We start from the raw sequence: 19,646 nt of genomic DNA on the forward strand, positions 1-19,646 counted from the left end.
AACACAGAGGACCCAAAGGAAAGAAGCAGTGGTCATGTTCACCACCCTGTGTTGACAAAGTGAATGTAGCCTGATGCAGCCTCCCAGTCTAGGACCCCCAGCCCTTGGGACTTAGCTGTCCAAGTGATGAAGTCACTCAGCAATGGCCATCATTGGTGGAAGGAGATGTGTATCTCTTCAAGGAGAGCCTAGGTAGCTGACACTTGTTCCAATTCCTGTTTCTCTTTTCTCACTCTTCTGCACTGAAATCATATGAGAGTTCATAGAATCTTGCTGGGACGTTTACTTTCCACTGAGTTCACAGTCGTAATGCCAAAAAAGTGTAAAACTATACAACAAAATCCCCAAAGCAGCATCTTCATGAAGCATTTGAGAATTACTAGGAAAATAGAAATTTCACATTAGAAAGATTTCTCACTGTTATTTATGCATTACCTTGTTTAATTCTCTCAAGAGGTAGGTATTGTGGTCTTATGAATGATACAGACTAGATAAGTTCAGAAAGTGGCACAGGGTCACTGTCTTAGCTTCCTGGCACTGCGATAAAACATTGCCACAAACTTGGTGGTTTGAAACAACAAAAATGCATCCTCTCACAGTCCTTGAAGCCAGAAATCTGAAATCAAGCTGTCAGCAGACTTAGCTGCTTCTGGAGCATCTGGGGAAGAATCTTTACTCCCTCCTTCCTAGTTCCTGATGGCAGCATCCATCCTGGCACTGTCTGGCTTAAAGCTGAAGTGCTCCAATCTCTGCTTCCATCACCACACGGCCTCCTCCTGTGTGTGTCTCTTTGTGTGTTAAATCTCCCCCCTTTCTCTTATTAGGATGCCAGTCATTGGATTTGTGTCCCACCTTAAATCCAGGCTGATGCCACCTCTAGATCTTTAACCAAATTACATCTGCAAAGACCCTATTTCCAAACAAGGTCACACTCATAGGTACTAGGGTTTAGGACTTGGACATACCTTTTGGGGGATGATGCAAGTCAACCTGCTGTAGACACCAAGAAGTGACAAAACTGGAACTGAAGCTCAATTCTGATGATAGCATTCCAACTCCATACTGCCTTCCCCAGTGATCCCAGAGGAACTAGCATAAGCCACTGTGAATGTGTAGCTGGCTTGGGAATGAGTGTCTCATTTGTCATCTTTTTTTCTTGAGAGATTATTTTAACTTTCCCACAATCTGTCTGGATTCAGATGAAATGTAATCTGAGTTTTTATGAGAATTCCTTGGAAAGTATGTGAAAGATTATTCCAATGTTAAGCATGTTTTGCATCAACTGTTTTTCTACTAATGCTGAAGCTGTACTGAGACAGAGTCCCAGTGCTCACTACAACAGAGCTTCTCACAACCATGCCTAGGCTAACATTACATTGGTACAGATGCTCCTACATGAAGAGGGTTGATTTAGACCTGTCTGTAATGTCTGAATTTTTCTCTTAACAATAAGAATGCATTTGGGTTCTGCGTAGTAAAGGACAATCTCAACAAGTCTGGGTTGTCCAAACAGGTACATTTCCCCAAGGAAGTTTGGCCCTTATTCAATTCTTAGGAGATCACCTCTAGGTTATTGGGATATCCTGCCTGATAAAAATATCTTTATTTACCTAAGTTTCTTAGGCTATGTCAGATAGTTTATGCTGACAGTGTGATTTATTGAGGGCCTACGGCCATGTGATATTACCTTCATCTCTTCAGGGCCTGGACTTAGGTCATGCACATGGACAGTCAGCCATGCATGGGTAATAGAACAGCAATAAAAACTCTGGGCTCCAAGGCTGGGTGAGCTTCCCTTATTGGCACTGTTTTGTGTGCATTGCCACACACTGCTGCCTGAAGAAGTAAGCATGACCCCTTTGGGAGAGGACACCGGAAGCTTGTGCCTGATGTCTACTAAACTCTATCCTATATGCATTTTTCTATTGATTTCAATCTATATACTTTCACTGCAATAAACTATAGCCATTATTATAATAGTTTTGCTGATTCTAATCCTATTGAATCACTGAACCCGAGGGCGATTTGGAGAAACATCAAACACAGGAACTATTGCTTATTAAAACTCCATAATTTTTTAAACAGTGCATGATTCCTTCAATATTCAGTTCTGGCAAAGTCCTGCTGAATTATAAACTCCATTAAATTGTGGATCGTGCCTTTCTATATTCATCTTTACCCCTACCTCCCCATACTACTCATATGGAGCGTTGCACGTCATAGGTGTTCAGCAGAACAGATGGAAATGACATTGAAATCTGAGACCAGACTGAAGAATCTCCTACAATCGGAGCTGACTTACAGCCCCTCGGTGAGCTCGGCTATAATACTTCTGAATGGGATTCAACTCACATAATGAAGATCACCCAAGGTTGAGTGATATGTGCCTCCATTTGATGGTTTTGAATGATAAACTCTCCTAAGAGGGTTTTTCTCCTTGAAGCCTCTGTTCCCTGGCTCTGTGGCTTGGCACTCAGTGCTTGAACCATGAAGCAAGTCTGGCATGTTTGAACCGATCCCAAGTTGTTAGGGAGCACACATTCCCTCTTCCCTTCCCTATCAACAAGAGATCTGTTTGCAATGCACAGTACTTGCGCTTCAGCTCCTGCAATTTCTAATATATTTTAACATCACTCTGCTATTATTATAAATGGGCAGTTTCCCTGAATGAAGAGGTTTAGTGGGAAGGCAATCCTGGGACCAAGCAACTTTTTCAACTGCAGCCCTGAAAAAGGTGCCATGACTCCACAAGAAAAACAGCAATGTCCTCAACAGGTTTATTTTTCAACTAAAATGTCAGTGGACTCCCAGGTTGGCCAAAATCTTAGTCTAAGCAGAAATAAAGATGGCTGAATTGTAGCAAATGTTAAGGTCTACTGAAGTGTCTAGAGCCAGCCTCTTTTCAGGGGTCTATGTTTTGTTTGCTTCGAGATAAAATAAACTCTTTTCAACACATGATGTCAAGCAGCAAGTTAATGGACAAACTGGCCAGGGTGCATTGAAACGGACACTAGAAGGACTTAAAATAGAAGCCATACTCCACTGTCATCCAGAAATAGCAGAATACTCTCCATGGCTTGCTTTTGTTCAGTGCATCTGTTTGTTTTTTCCCGAATCAATATCTGCACCAGCAAAGTTTTTGGGGGTAAAAATTTAAGACAAAATAAAGTGGGTAGGCCAGCTGATTTTTTGACAAGGATACCAAACCAATTAAATGGGAAAAAAGAAGTCTTTCCAACCAATGGTGCTGGGATAGCTGGAAGCCCGTATGCAGAAGAATGGAGTTAGAGCCTTATTTCACATCATTACTAACAAAAACTAACTCAAAGGATTAAAGGTCTGGGTGCCTGGGTGACTCAGTGGGTAAAGCCTCTGCCTTCAGCTCAGGTCATGCTCCCAGCATCCTTGGATCGAGCCCCGCATCAGGCTCTCTGCTCAGCGGAGAGCCTGCTTCCCCCTCTCTCTCTGCCTGCTGCTCTGCCTACTTGTGATTTCTCTCTCTTTGTCAAATAAATAAATAAAATCTTTTTTAAAAAAAGGATTAGAGGTCTAAATGTAAGACTTAAAACTATGGAAGTCTTAGAGGAAAACATAGGGTTATCTTTTTGATCTTGGATTAGGGAATAATTTGTTAAGTATGACACCAAAGTACACGTGATAAAATAAAAATAGATTTAAAAATACTATATCATCAAAATTAAGACTTGTGTGCATCCAAGGACACCAAGTAAAAGTAAAAAGACAGCCTATAGAATGGGAAATATGAGAAAATATTTACTAATGAGAATGAAATGAGAATGAAAAATGAGAAAATATTTACTAATCATCTATATCTGATAAAGGACTTGTATATATAATACAAAAAGAACCCTTACAATAATTAAAATTTTATATATAAATAAAAATAAAATAATAAAATAATATAAATAATAAAAAATAAAATAAAAATCAATAATTTAAAAAAATATAAGCCAATTTTAAAATAGGAGTAGGGCCTGAATAGGCATTTCTCCAAAGAAGATATCAAATGGCCACTAAACCCATGAAACATTTCAACATCATTAGCCATCAGGGAAATACAGATCAAAGCCACAATAAGACAGAACTTCACATCCACTAGGATGGCTATATTCAACAAGTCAGACAATAAGTGCTGGTAAGTATGAGGACAAATTGGAATTCCTGTGCACTGCTAATGGGGATGTAAAGTAGTGCAGTAGTCTGGTGACTCCACAGATGTTTAAACATAGAACTACCAGTATGATCTAACAATTCCATTTCTGGGTATATATCCAAGATACATGAAAACATAGATCATATAGCCAGTTTGGGCTGCTGTAACAAAAATACCATAGATTGGGTGGCTTAAACAACAAAAATGTTTATTTTTTTTAAGACTTTATTTATTTATTTGACAGAGAGAGAGGGAACACAAGCAGGGGCAGTGGGAGAGGGAGAAGCAGGCTTCCCACCGAGCAGGGTGCCTGATGTGGGGGCTCGATTCCAGAACCCTGAGATCATGACCTGAGCCAAAGGCAGACACTTAATGACTGGGCCACCCAGGTGCCTCCAAACGTGTTTATTTCTTATGGTTCTGGAGGCTGGAAGTCTGAGATCAGGGTGCCATCATATTTTTGGGTTCTGGTGCAAGCCCTCTTCCTTGCTTATAGTTGGCAACTTCTTGTTAAGTCTTCTCATAGTGGAGAAAGAGAGAGACAAAGAAGGAAAGAGACAGAGAGAGAGAGAGAGCGCATGCACTGGAGTTTCTTGGTTTCTTCCTCTTCTTATAAGGGCACTAATCCCATGCATGAGGGCTCCACCCTCATGACCTAATCACCTTCCAAAGGCCTCACCTCCTAACACCATCTCATTGGGAGTTAGGGCTTCAACATATGAATTTAGGAGAACACAAGTATTCAATCCATAACAACATACATCCACATAAAAAAATTGGACAGAAATATTGATACTAGCATCATTCATAATGGCCAAAAAGTTAAAAAAAAAAACAACCCAATTCATTAATTTATAAATAAATGTGATATATCCAGTGAAATATTATTTGGCAGTAAAAAATGAAGTACTAATATATACTATTCAACGTGGATGGATTTCAAAAACATTATACTAAATGAAAGAAGCCAGTTACAGAGGGTGCCTGGGTGACTCAGTTGATTGAGCGGCTGCCATTGGCTCAGGTCATGGTCCCAGGATCCTGGGATCAAGTCCCACATTCGGCTCCCTTCTTTTCCCTCTGCCTGCTGCTCTGCCTACTTGTGCTCTCTCTCTCTGTCAAATAAACAAATAAAATCTCTCTATTTTTGGGGTGCCTGGGTGGCTCAGTGGGTTAAATCCTCTGCTTTCAGCTCAGGTCATGCTCCCAGCATCCTGGGATATAGCCTCATGTAGGGCCCTCTGCTTGGTGGGGAACCTGCTTCCCCCTCTCTCTCTGCCTGCCTCTCTGCCTACTTGTGATCTTTGTCAAATAAATAAATAAAATCTTTTAAAAGAAAGAAAAAAAGAAACCAATTATAAAGGAGCATATTCTGTAAGATTCCATTTATATGAAATGTCCAGAATCCGAAAATCTATAGGGATAGAAAACAGATTAGTGGTTGCCTAGGGCTGGGGACAATAAGGAGATTGTGGGAAGGGTGATGGCTAAGGGATGTGTCATTTCTTTGTTAGGGCAATAAAAAATAGCTAAAATTGATTATGGTGATGAATGTACAATTTGGGGAATACACTAGAAGCCATCAAATGGTGCACTTTAAATGGATGAATTTTCTGGTATCTGGTATATCACAAAAAATTTTTAACTTTGTTTCTTTAAAAAGGATAAAGATTGAGCAAATTTTTCATAAGGACAATGACGTGGCCAAAAAAAAAAAAAAATCACACCTAGATCAGTCCCATCCTCAAATGTCCCAACACTTATTGGGCATGTCACTGTTGCCAGACAATTCTCTTTCTAACTGAAGCAAGATTCCACAACCAGTAAAATGGGGGGCTATATCCCCCTAAGAAATGTCCCTGCTACACTGCTAAAAATCTGCCTTTTTAATCTCCGTCCCAGCCTTCGCCTCGCGGAACGTTTGTCCATTGGCCAGGGTGACTGCCCTGGAGATAGGAAATAATCAGACTTTTGGCAGCTCACTGGACCCTAACTCCAAACAGATACTCATTCTGGTGGATCCCAAACCTCACTGAGGTCCACCAGTCAGAGTGGAGGCTGATGGAGGTTGGGGGAGCCATGACATTTTACTTCAGATTTATCTCACAGTGGTGCTGGTGGGGTTCAGAAACCCATCCTATAGTTACTTCCCATTTCCAGAAGGCATCACTGGGACAGGCATACACAGTAGCTGGCAAACTCCCAGCGTGGGTGGGGTTTGGGACCAAAGTCTGGGTCTACTTGACTCCGGAGGCCTGTGTCCTCTCCACCAGTCAATGCCATGACAGTGAATGATCAAATTACTAATAACAGGCAGCCCTGGAATTTATGCCTAGTCTCTGCATAATGAAGTTAGGGCTGATGATCTGGTTTCTCAGCACAGAGCTGATTAGAAGCAGCAAATTTGAAGGGAATACAAATTAAACAGAGACATTCTGATGCCACCCATGACAAGGAACGCTGACAACCCCCAGGGAGACAGGGCCTACAGGAAAGAGGAGGCACCCCTTGGGGATGGGACAAAGATGCTGCCTGCTGCTGGTGGCATTCCCATACCAGGCCCCACTGGGCATGACAATCACCTAGAGGACTTGTTAAAGCAGATTGGGGCCATTTCCAATGAGTTTAGGGGGATGTGGATGCTGCTGGCCCAGGGACACACTCTGAGAACTGCTGGACTATATTCTAGCCCAGAAGTTTCCAGTAATCAAAGCTGAAAAGATGCTGGTTTCCTACATTATAAGGCAGAGGTGTACAATGCATTTAAAGTAATTTCAGTCAAAACTAGCTAGAAGGAAAACTATTTTGGCATTTTAAGAGTAAGGTTGGAAATTGGGGAAATTAAATCCTAAGGAACCCTGCTCACAGATCAGCTGAGGAGGTGACAGGCCTTCCTAATCTTCCTTATCTACCTTATCTAGCCCCGTACCCAAGAGGTCTATTCCCTGGTCTCCAAACCTTGCTTTCTTTTGTTTCTAACACTTACCACAACTGTGTATCATATTACATTATACTTTTTTGTTTTTATGTTCATTATCTTTCTCCCCACAAAATAGTAAGCTCCTTGTTGTCTTTTGTTCATCATGAATGTCCTGAATCTAGAAGAGGCCTGGTACTTACTAAGGTCTTAATAAGTGATTATTGAATGAGCAAATGAAAAAAAAATTGTTTTGTTATAGTGTTGGTTAAAGGGAGGGTGTATGTATGCCAATATCTGTGTCTGCATGTGTAGTGTGTACGTATGTATGGTGTGTGTATAGGGCATGTATAGGGGGGTATATGTGTGTATAGTGTGCGTGTGTATGTGTGTGTGTGTGTGTGTGTGTGTGTTTGAAGAGGCTCAGAACACAGGAGGGCCCATTGTTGGGGGGTTATAATTCAAGGAAAAGGACCCTCTTCCCTGCGCCTCCTTTAAGAAGACAGAACTTGAGGCACACAGTGAGTTGGGTCAAACCACTGTCTGTGGGAAGCTGTCTTTCCTCCTGGTGCAGATGCTAAGAGAGCAGCCTTAGCCTCAGGATGGGGCACAAATCCCCTGGGAGGCTGGAACTCTGCTGCAGCCTCAGGCTTGCTGGGGTCCAGGCCTTAGGCTGAGCTTGCAACTGGGCAGGAGGGAAAGCCCAGCTCGGTTTATCTCATCACCCTCATCCGAATCCCCCGTGTGTTTTGGTTTGTTTAAGATTTTATTTATTTGACAGAAAGAGACAGTGAGAGGAAACACAAACAGGGGAAGTGGGAGAGGAAGAAGCAGGCTTCCCGCTGAGCAGGGAGCCTGATATGGGGCTCGATCCCAGGACCTCAGGATCATGACTTGAGCCAAAGACAGACGCTTAACGACTGAGCCACCCAGGCACCACACCACCACCACCATCTCCACCCCGCCCTGCAGTGTGTTGAAAGCAGGAGCTTCCTGGTGAACTGCACTGTGACTCCCTGGTGCTGCTGAGGAAAGGTGGACATTCTGGGGGAAAAAACAAAAACAAAACACAGACACACACACACACACACACACACACAGAAAAAACAATACCATGCATCCTTCCGCCTCTCCCATTCTCTGCCAAATTACATATTGCTTTTCCTCACACTCTCCAAAAGGTCCCACCACACACCTTTCTGACACAGAAATGTTATATCACAAAGCCGGGAGATGGGCTAGTCCATCTTCTTGATCGCAGGTAAAGACCCAGAAACAGAGATCACTCACACAAGCCACTAGCAGATCCAAGACTAGAATTCAACCCTGTCCATCAAGAGAGCTTTCCATATACAGCCCAGCATCACCCTGTGAAGAGATACTGCTGCCTTCATCTCCTGGGCACAGTGTCTGCTGTATCATAGGTCTGCAGAATCACCTGAGCAATGAATATATCAATAACTCACTTTTATCTGTCCCTACACATGCTCTGCAAGAGAGAGTATGATTACGCATGACATATGAATATCTCTGTTGAGGTTAGAGAAAGTGATGTGACAGGGAAATGATAAAAGGAGATTTAGACCCAGTGTGTCTACAGAAAATTAACTTTACTGGGTCAACACTTTCCAGGGCCCAGTCATTAATTGAATGAATCAGGAAACCCAACCTTGTACACTCATACATAGTTAAGTGTCAAGGACTACCTCAAGCTAACCAAAATCTAGAGACCAGAATGCAATTAATTTTTGGTGTACCAAAGGGACTGGGTATTTGAATTAGTGAATCAACCATTCTTGCCCTAGGGAAGCCATATCTATTAACAGTAAGTCCCTAGACGGCCAGTCTCTAACCCCTAGCAGAGTGAATGGTCACTCAAAAAGTTATATCTTGGGGCACCTGGGTGGCTCAGTGGTTTAAAGCCTCTGCCTTCAGCTCAGGTCATGATCCCAGAGTCCTGGGATCGAGTCCCACATTGGGTTCTTTGCTCAGCAGGGAGCCTGCTTCCTTCCTCTCTCTCTGCCTGCCTCTCTGCCTACTTGTGATCTCTGTCTGTCAAATAAATAAATAAAATCTTTTAAAAAAAGTTTTTAAAAAAGTTATATCTTCAAAGAGGATAAACTCCAGGAAGGCAGGCATATTGATCCTTTTTGTTCACTGCTGTATCCCAAGCACTCAATAATTATTTGCTGGATGATTGAAGAATTAATCAACATAAAGTTAGAACCAAAAAATGTGTTTTATTATGTTAATAGTGTTGATAAGCTTATGTAGACTGATAACAGCCATCTATGCTAAGAAAATGCAGCTGCCAAGCAAATGTAATGGGCATGTGCCCACTGCCTTCTTCATTGAATGATGTTGAAGACACAGATAACATTTTGCTCCCTGACTTCCCTTTTACTCTGCAGATTCCCTTGGGTAGCCAAGCTTTTTCTTCAGACAAGATACAAGCCAGTTGCGATTTTATTGGTTACTCCCACCTTCTAATCACTCATCCTAATGACTATACCTGGTCACCTTGCTTGGAAAGTGGGTGAGCTGAAGTCTCCCTAGCTGCTCATTTGTATTTTGGGGCGGGGGGGGGGGCGGAATCCTGTTCAACACATGTTGATTCATCTTTGTTTTCTCCACAAAGGGGAGTTGACTTTCCAAGATCAAGGCTCCTAAGAGTCTAACAAAATCTGAAACAGGCATTTGGAAAGAGTCAGAATGGGCAGGCAGCCGGGAAGTAGAACACCCTGTGTTCTGCCTTCAGACATGGGATCCTCCTGAAGAACTAGCTGCTGGTACCATTCATTGCCAATTCTAATTAATGTGTTTGTAATGCCTTATAGTTTGCCAATACTCTTACACATGCTATCTCTTGATGTGATGCTCTTAATAACCACCTGTCATAGGTACAGCAGATATGATAGAGTCATTTCACAGAGAAGGACATGGTAGCACTGTGGTTTGATGCCTTGACTAAGTTGACACTGCTAATAAAGCACAGAGCTGGGGTTTGAGGTGACTTCATAGGAGTCCAATCTGGATATCTTCCATTATACCCTCTGCCTCTATACACTAAGGATGTCATTAAGAGACACCTTGAAGGGGAGGATAGAGAATGAACCCAATGTTGTGTCCAGGTCCTATGTGGTAAGCAGATCAGCAATTAAATAAGAACAAAAACACCAGAAAGCCCCAGTACTGAAATAACCACTCTGTCCTATCCCTACCAGCACCACTCCCCCAAATCCTCCTTCTGCAAACCAACACCAACGTGATGATCAAGGATTAAAAGGTATAAATCTGCAAAGGTAAAGAAAACACAAGAGGAATCAATGATGAACAAGAAATGTCAACATCGTTTTAGAAGATGGTAGAATATTTTTGAAATTCAGAGACTTTTCTGTGTACAGAACATTGGAAGATAAAGGTAATATGACCCAGAAAGAAGCACAATAAGACAGAGAGGGGAAAAGGATAAGAAAAAGGATTGCTACCAGGTGGAAAAGTATCTAGTTAATAGGAGATCGAGAAAGGGAGAATTTAAGAAAGAGAAGGAAGAACATGTTAAAGACAGATATGAGAACATCTAACAGAGTTGAAGGAAAGAAGTCTCTACGTTGAAAGGAGCCCACCAAAGGGCCAACACAATGAGTGAAAAAGACCCATGAGGTGTCATGAAGTTTCAGAATTTCTGGGATAGAGAAAATATCCTAAAAGCTTCCAGAAAGGGAGGGAGGCACAAGATGGTGGAGGAGTAGGAGACCTGAATATCATCAGGTCACAGGAGTTCAGCTAGATAGTTCTCAAACCATTCTGAACACCTTCAAACTCAACAGGAGATGGAAGAGAAGAAGAACAGCAATTCTAGGAACAGAAAAGTGATGACTTTCTTGAAGGTAGGATGTGCAGGGAAGTGAATCCAAGGCAACATATGGGAAGAGAGACCGCGGAGGGAGGGGCCAGCTCCCAGCAAGCTGTAGAGCAACAGTACAAAATCGGAACTTTTAGAAATCTACTCCACTGACAGGTGTCACTCTAGAGGCTAAGTGAGGGATGGAGCCCTCATGAGCACAGTGTGGTCTCAGGACCCTCAGGGTCACAAAAAGACTAAGGGTGTCTGAGTGTAGCAGAGCTCCCAGGTATAAGAGCGGAGAAGCCAGCTACAGAGATGGAGCCAAGGCTTGGGCTTTCAGCTTGGGGTTACCTTAAATCATGATCCAAGGCATAGTAAGACCACTGCTCTTCAAGCAGGAACCCAACAAGTGGCAGATCTGGGGAGACTCACCTTTCTCCCCAGGGGAGCAGCGCATGAGTACAGTGCAGGAATCGGCTGGGTTTGGAGACTCCAAACCTCCAATGGGGCTGTGTGCCAGAGGTAGAAATGCTCAGTCACAGGTGGATGAGCACGGAGTGCAGCCAGAAACCAGGGAGACAGGAGGGATTGACTGCTTTTGGTGCACTGAGGAGTGGGTCTCTGAGCTGTTGGCTCCACTGGGCAAAAGATTGAGAGGGTGCCATCTTCATTCTCGTCCTCCAAAGCTCTACAGAAAGCATTCAGGGAACAAAATTTCCTGAGAGCAAACCCAAGCAGATTACTCAGCCTGACTCCTGGCAAGAGTGGTGCAATTCTGCCTTGGGCAAAGACATTTGAGAATGACTGCAACTCATCCTTCCCCCCAGAAGATCGGGAAGAACATCCAAACAAGACCAAGTTCACCAACCAACGAGAACTGCAAAACCTCAGAGATATGGGAATACAGCACATAGAATTCATGGCTTTTCCCCATGATTCTTTAGTCCTTCAAAGTTAAATTTTTTTAATTTTATGTTTTTTATTCTATTTTTTAAGTTTTTCATCTTTCTTACTTTATTTTTTTTTAACTATTTTATCTTATCAATACCTTTTAAAAAACGTTTTAAATTTGTATTGTTATGGTCATTTTCTATCCTTTCTTTGCATTTAACCTTCTTTTTTGTATACATACAGGTTTTTCTTTCTTTAAAATTTTGGCATAGTTTCTTCTAATAGATCAAAATACACTCTAATCTGGTGTATAGCTTTGTTCTAGTCTCCAGCCTGATCACGTTCTTTCCTCTTTTTTATTTTCTTTTTTCTTATTTCAACCAACTTCTTATCTTATCAATTACTTTTTTAGAATCTTTTTAAATTTTCATCTTTACAGTTATATTCCATCCCTTCATTGTGTTTATATATATATATAAGTTTTTCCAAAAACTTATGATTTGTCCACTGAAATGGACAAATCACTGGACAAAGCAGTTTCATCTAATGGACCAAAATACACCCAAAATCAAGTGTGTGGCCCTGCCCTAGTCAATAGTCTATATATAAAAGATTTTTATCTATTTATTTATTTGTCAGAGAGAAAGATAGAAAGCACAAACAGGCAGAGTGGCAGGCAGAGGCAGAGAGAGAAGCATGCTCCTTGCTGAGCAAGGAGCCTGTTGTGGGACTCAATCCCAGGACCCTGGGATCATGATCTGAGGCAAAGGCAGCAGCTTAACCAGGTGTCCAATATATATTTATATTTTTTCCTCCTTTCTTATTCCCCTGGTTTTGGATCTCTTCTGATTTGGTTAGTGTATATTTTTCTGGGGTTATTGCTACCCTTTTAGTATTTTATTCTCTCATTCATCTAGTCTTATTGGGATAAAATTACAAAGTGGAAAAACACACCTCAAAAAAAAGAACAAGAGATAGTACCAATGGTTAGGGACCTAATCAGTATGGACATTAGTAAGATGCTAGAAATAGAGTTCAGAATGATGATTATCAAGGTGCTAGCTGGGCTCCAAAAAAATATGGAAGATACTAGAGAATTCCTTTCTGGAGAAATAAAATCCTTTTCTGGAAAAATAAAAGAACTAAAATCTAACCAAGTTGAAATTTAAAAAGCTGTTACTGATGTACAATAAAAAAATGGAGGCTCTTACTGCTAGGATAAATGAGGCAGAAGAGAGAATTAGTGATATAGAAGACCAAATGATGAAGAATAAATAGGCTGAGAAAAAAAGACAAACAACTACTGGACCACAAAGGGAGAATTCAAGAGATAAGTGATATCATAAGATCAAATAGTATTAGAATAATTGGGATTTCAGAAGAAAGAGAGAGGGGGGCAGAAGGTATATTGGAGCAAATTATAGCAGAGAATTTCTCTAATTTGACAAAGGGACAAGCAACAAAATCCAGGAGGCACAAATAACCCCCCTCAAAATCAATAAAAATAAGTCCATGCTTTGTCACCTAATAGTAAAACTTACAAGTCCCAGTGACAAAGGGAAAATCCTGAAAGCAGCTCAAGACAAGAGGTCTGTAACCTACAATGGTAGAAATATTAGATTGGCAACAGACCTAGCCACAAAGTTCTGCCAGTCCAGAAAGGATTGGCATGATATATTCAGACCACTAAATGAGAAAAGTATGCAACCAAGAATACTATATCCAACTAGGCTGTCATTGAAAATAGAAGGAGGGATAAAAAAGTTTCCAGGAAAAATAAAAACTAAAAGAATTCACAAACACTAAACCAGTCCTATAGGAAATATTGAAAGGGGTTGCTCTAAGCAAAGAGAGAGCCTAAAAGTAACAGACCAGAAAGGAACAGAGACAATATACAATAACGGTCATCTTATAGGCAATACAAAGGCACTAAATTCATATCTTCAATAGTTACCTTAATGCAGATGGGCTAAATGTCCCAATCAAAAGACACAGGGTATCAGAATGAATTAAAAAAAAAAAACATCAATATTCTATCTGCAAGAAACTCATTTTAGACACAAACACACCTCCAGATTTAAAGTCAGGGGAGGTGGTAGAAAACCATATTCCATGCTAGTGGACATCAAAAGAAAGCTGGGGTGGCGATCCCTGTATCAGATATATTAGGTTTTAAGCCAAAGACTCTAATAAGAGATGAGGAAGGACACTATATCATAATTAAAGGTTCTGTCCAACAAGAAGATCTAACAATTTTAAATATCTATGCCCCTAACATGGGTGCAGCCAATTATATAAACCAATTAAAAACAAAATCAAAGAAACACATCAACAATAATACAATAGGAGCCCCTGGGTGGTTCAGTGGGTTAAAGCCTCTGCCTTTGGCTCAGGTCATAATCCCAGGGTCCTGGGATAGAGCCCTGCATTGGGCTCTCTGCTCAGTGGGAAGCCTGCTTCCTCCCTCTCGCACTCTGCCTGCCTCTCCACATACTTGTGATTTCTGTCTGTCAAATATATAAATAAAATCTTTTTTAAAAAAAAGGTAATACAATAATAGTAGGGGGACTTTAATACCCCCCTCACTGAAATGGACAAATCATCTAAGCAAAAGATTAAAAACAAAACTTCCAAACTAATTTTATGAGGCCAGAATTACCTTTATCCCAAAACTAGACAAAGACCCCATCAAAAAAGAGAATTGCAGACCAATATCCTTAATGAACACAGATGCAAAAATTCTCACCAAAATGCTAGCCAGTCAGATCCAACAGTACATTAAAAGGATTATTCACCATAACCAAGTAGAATTTATTCCTGGACTGCAAGTTTGGTTCAATATCCACAAATCAATTAATGTGATAAAATACTTTAATAAAAGAAATAACAAGAACTATTTGATACTCAGTAGATGCTAAAAAAGTATTTGACAAAGTACAGCATCCTTTCTTGATCAAAACTCCTCACAGTGTAGAGATAGAAGGTACATACCTCAATATCATCAAAGCCACCTATGAAAAACAACAGCAAATATTATTCTCAATGGGGAAAAACTGAAAGCTTTTCCCCTAAGGTCAGGAACATGGCATGTTGTCCATTATCACCACTGCTATTCAACATAGTACTAGAAGTCCTAGTCTCAGCAATCAGACAACAAAAAGTAATAAAAGGCATCTGAATCAGCAAAGAAAAAGTCAAACTCTCACTCTTTGCAGATGATATGATACTTTATGTGGAAAACCCAAAAGACTCCACTCCAAAACTGCTAGAACACATACAGGAATTCAGTTAAGTGTCAAGATATAAAATCAATGCACAGAAATCAGTCGCATTTCTATACACCAATAGCAAGACAGAAGAAAGAGAAATTAAGGAGTCCACCCCATTTACTTTTACCCCAAACTGTAAGATACCTAGGAATAAACCTAACCAAAGAGGCAAAGAATCTGTACTCAGAAAACCATAAAGTACTTATGAAAGAAATGGAGGAAGACACAAAAAAATGGAAAAGCATTCCATGCTCATGGATTGGAAGACCAAATATTATGAAAATGTCTATGCTACCTAAAGCAATTTATGCATTTAATGCAATCCCTATCAAAACACCATCCATTCTTTTCAAAGACATGAACAAATAATCTTAAAATGTATATGGAAACAGAAAAGACCCCAAATTGCCAGAGGAATGTTGAAAAAGAAAACCAAAGTTGGTGGCCTCACAATCCTGGACTTCAAGCTCTATTACACAGCTGTAATCATCAAGACAGTATGGTACTGGCACAAAAACAGACACATTGATCAATGGAACAGAATAGAGAGCCCATAAATGGACCTTCAACTCTAGGGTCAACTAATCTTCAACAAAGCAGGAAAGAAATGTCCAATGGAAAAAAGACAGTCTCTTCAACAAATTGTGTTGGGAAAATTGGACAGCCACATGCAGAAGAATGAAAATGAGCCATTTCCTTACACCACATGCAAAAATAGACTCAAAATGGATGAAAAATCTCAATGTGAGATAGGAATCCATCAATAGGAATCCATCAATATCCTTGAGGAGAACACAGGCAGCAACCTCTTTGACCTCAGCTGCAACAACATCTTCCTAGAAATATCACCAAAGGCAAGGGAAGCAAAGGCAAAAATAAACTATTGGGACTTCATCAAGATCAAAGCTTTTGCACAGCAATGGAAATAGTCAACAAAACCAAAAGACAACTGACAGAATAGGAGAAGATATTTGCAAATGACCTATCAAATAAAGGGCTAGTATCCAAAATCTATAAAGATCTTATCAAACTCAACACCCAAAGAAAAAAGAATCCAATAAAGAAATGGGCAGAAGACATGAACAGACATTTCTGCAAAGAAGACATCCAAATGGCCAATAGACACATGAAAAAGTGTTCCACATCACTTGGTGTCAGGAAAATACAAACCAAAACCCTAGTGAGATACCACCTCACACCAGTCAGAATGGCTAAAATGAACAAGTCAGGAAATGACAGAGGTTGATGAGGATGTGAAGAAAGGGGACACCTCCTACACTTTGGTGGGAATACAAGCTAGTGCAGACACTCTGGAAATCAGTATGGAGTTTCCTCAAAAAGTTGAAAATATATCTACCCTATGACTAAGCAATCACACTATTGGGTATTTACCATAAAGATACAAATGCAGTGATCTGAAGGGCCATGTGCACTGGAATGTTTATAGCAGCAATGTCCACAATAGCCAAACTATGGAAAGAGCTTAGATGTCCATCAACAGGTGAATGGATAAAGAAGATGTGGTAGATATATACAATGGAAGCCACCAAAACACCAAAATCTTGCCAGTAGCAACCACATGGAAGGAACTAGAGGGTTATTATGCTAGGTGAAATAAGTCAATCAGAGAAAGACAATGATCATATGCTTTCTCTGATATGAGGTATTTGAGAGGAAGGGTGGGGGATCGTAGGGGAAGGGAGGGAAAAAAATGAAACAAGATAGGACCCAGAAGGGAGACAAACCATAAGAGACTCTTAATCTGAGGAAACAAACTGAGGGCTACTGGGGGGTGGGAGAGAGAGATAGGGTGGCTGGGTTATGGACATTGAGAAAGGTATGTGCTATGGTGAGTGCAGTGAATTGTGTAGGACTGATGATTCACAGACCTGTATCCCTAAAGCAAATAATACATTATAGGTTAATTTTTAAAAGTAAATAAATAAAAACAAAACCTGAAAAACACCTTTGCCAGAAAAAAAAAAAAAATAAGCCTCCATAAAGGAAACACAATCAAATATAAAGGACTAAATACCAGAAAGACTTTGGACTTCTCAACAACAGTGGAAGAGAAATAGTTTAAAATTCTAAGAAGCCAATCTGTCAAGAAGATATGCAGAATTAGGACATTTTCAGAAGCACCATGAAAAAATTTATATGTCTCTGGTATGCCTCCAAAAGGAGCTACCATCAAAAGAGTCAATATTAGAAGACGAGGAAAGAGTGAAAATGGAAAAAAAGGGTGATTAGTGGATCTGGTACCTTGTGATCCCATGTAGGAGAGGCATCGGAAGGAATGCCAGGAGGTCAGCAGGGTGGACAGTAAGCCCTCTCGATGCTCTAGTAGGTCTCCAGAGGGATGAAAGCAACGGATAATTTACATGATGCTTTTTTTTTTTAAGATTATTTATTTATTTATTTATTTGACAGAGAGAGAGAGATCACAAGTAGGCAGAGAGGCAGGCGGGGGGGGGGGAGCAGACTCCCTGCTGAGCAGAGAGCCCGATGCGGGACTCAATCCCAGGACCCTGGGATCATGACCTGAGCTGAAGGCAGAGGCTTTAACCCACTGAGCCACCCAGGCGCCCCTACATGATGCTTTTGATCATAGGTTACATGTTCCTTGGACACTTCAGGAAGAATTAAAGAGTGGTACAAAATGATAACTAAACCAATAATCAAAGTGAGGCAAATATTAACTTCTGGACAATCTAAATATGATATAAGAAAGGGGATATAATTGTTGGCTCAGTGGTGGGCATTTCCATAATGCTAATCATAGTGTTAATAATGAATTTTCTAAATGTAGATCAAATTACTGGTAGCTGGGAGTGAGGAGAAATGAGGTGGGGGGATGTACAGCAGCTAAATCTTCACTTCTCAGAACAGAACAACAACAGCTACTGTCTGTAACTGATGAGTCAGAAGCATCAGTATGTTTATATTCCTTAGAAATATGGAGCTGGGTGCCTGGGTGGCTCAGTGGGTTAAGCCACTGCCTTCGGTCATGATCTCAGGGTCCTGGGATCGAGTCCCGCATCGGGCTCTCTGCTCAGCAGGAAGCCTGCTTCCTCCTCTCTCTCTCTCTGCCTGCCTCTATGCCTGCTTGTGATCTCTCTCTGTCAAATAAATAAATAAAAGAAAGAAATATGGAGCTAATTACCAGAAAAATAGAAGGGGTTTAGGAGGGCCGAAGGTGATTGCCTTTAAGGAATAGGAATAGGAGGTAGAGAGACAGAAAGATGAAACAAGACACTGTTGATATTTATTTTAATCTTTTTAAAAAGATTTTATTTATTTATTTGAGAGAGAGAGAATGAGAGAGAGAGAGAGAGCATGAGAAGTGGGGGGGTCAGAGGGAGAAGCAGACTCCCCGCTTAGCAGGGAGCTCAATGGAGTCTCAGGGACTCCAGGATCACGACCTGAGCTGAAGGCAGTCGCTCAACCAACTGAGCCACCCAGGAGTCCCTATTTATTTTAATCCTTAAGACCATTAGGCTGTGTGTGTGTGTGTGTGTGTGCATGTACATTCCACATATAAAAGTTCAAAATGGAAAGAAAAGGCTAAGAAATGTGGTATAAAGACATTTCCTTTAAAAATCCTCGCGTCGGGACGCCTGGGTTGGCTCAGTCAGTTAAACATCCACCTTTGGCTCAGGACATGATACCAGGGTCCAGGGATGGGTTCTCTGCTCAGCGGGAAGCCTGCTTCTCCCTCTGCCTGCTGCCCTCCCTGCTTGTGCTCTCTCTCCTTCTCTCCCTCTATCTCTCTCAAATAAATAAATAAAATCATAAATAAATAAGTACACACACACACACACACACACAGGCATCAACAAGCACTTACATGTGTTATGCCCGAGTTTTCACGTCTGAGAGACCACCAAGGAGCCAAGCACTGATGCAATCACAGGAGGGTTTATTCAGCAAGCTTAAGCTTGGGCCCAAGTATACCTGACACAGCAGAGTAGGGACTTGGACCCTGAGCCAGATTACAGTCAGGGTTTTTAAAAGGCAGGGTAGGGGTAGACTCAGTGGTGGGTGAGGACAATAAGGGGTTATGGATGATGTAAGTCTCTAAGGAATTTTGGAAGCGAGGTCTCCAGGACCTTGAGGGGCTAGCTACTGTCTGGGGAAAAGGTTATTCATTACTAGTAATAAAAATCTTCTTGTGAGACCCTCTAGATGTATATCAGTGGGTCATATGCTTGGGAACGATTGCTGACACTATCTTGGAGGGTTAGAGATAAAGTTTCACATTTCTCCCATCAAGTGTCCTTGTTAGTGAGATTTAGGTTTAGAAGAAATTTAACTTTATTTACATTTCCTTCTGCCTCAGCCTCCTTCAGTTTTATGGTGGGGGCCAACAATAGGGCTTAAGGAACCGAGTTATTTGTCTCTTGAAATTGGGCTATTGAGAAGATAGATTCTTTGTTGTAAATCACTAGGACATTTGTAAACTGAGGGAGACTCCTGTCTTGCAGGATTGTGGTCTCTGCAAGTTAACTATTTGTTTTTCTTCTAGGGCAGCCAGGGGTTGCCAAGGAA

The 19,646-nt window shown here is 41.1% G+C and overlaps 1 protein-coding gene across 6 annotated transcripts in view; it reads right to left on the reverse strand.

Annotated features, from left to right (window-relative positions):
• LOC309848547 (cysteinyl leukotriene receptor 2-like) overlaps positions 1–19,646 on the reverse strand; it is an 84,949-nt gene that overhangs the window by 57,532 nt on the left and 7,771 nt on the right. The window contains exon 1 of one of the 6 annotated variants that reach the window (XM_082700271.1): positions 966–1,088. The exons of the other annotated variants lie outside the window; for them this stretch is intronic. The gene's annotated coding sequence lies outside the window, so the exon portion shown is untranslated. Of the gene's footprint in view, positions 1–965; positions 1,089–19,646 lie in introns of those variants that run through there. 6 annotated transcript variants of the gene reach the window in all.

Source organism: Mustela nivalis (genome assembly GCF_964662115.1).
Source record: "Mustela nivalis genome assembly, chromosome: 15".
In the NCBI taxonomy this organism is placed as follows: Eukaryota; Metazoa; Chordata; class Mammalia; order Carnivora; family Mustelidae; genus Mustela; species Mustela nivalis.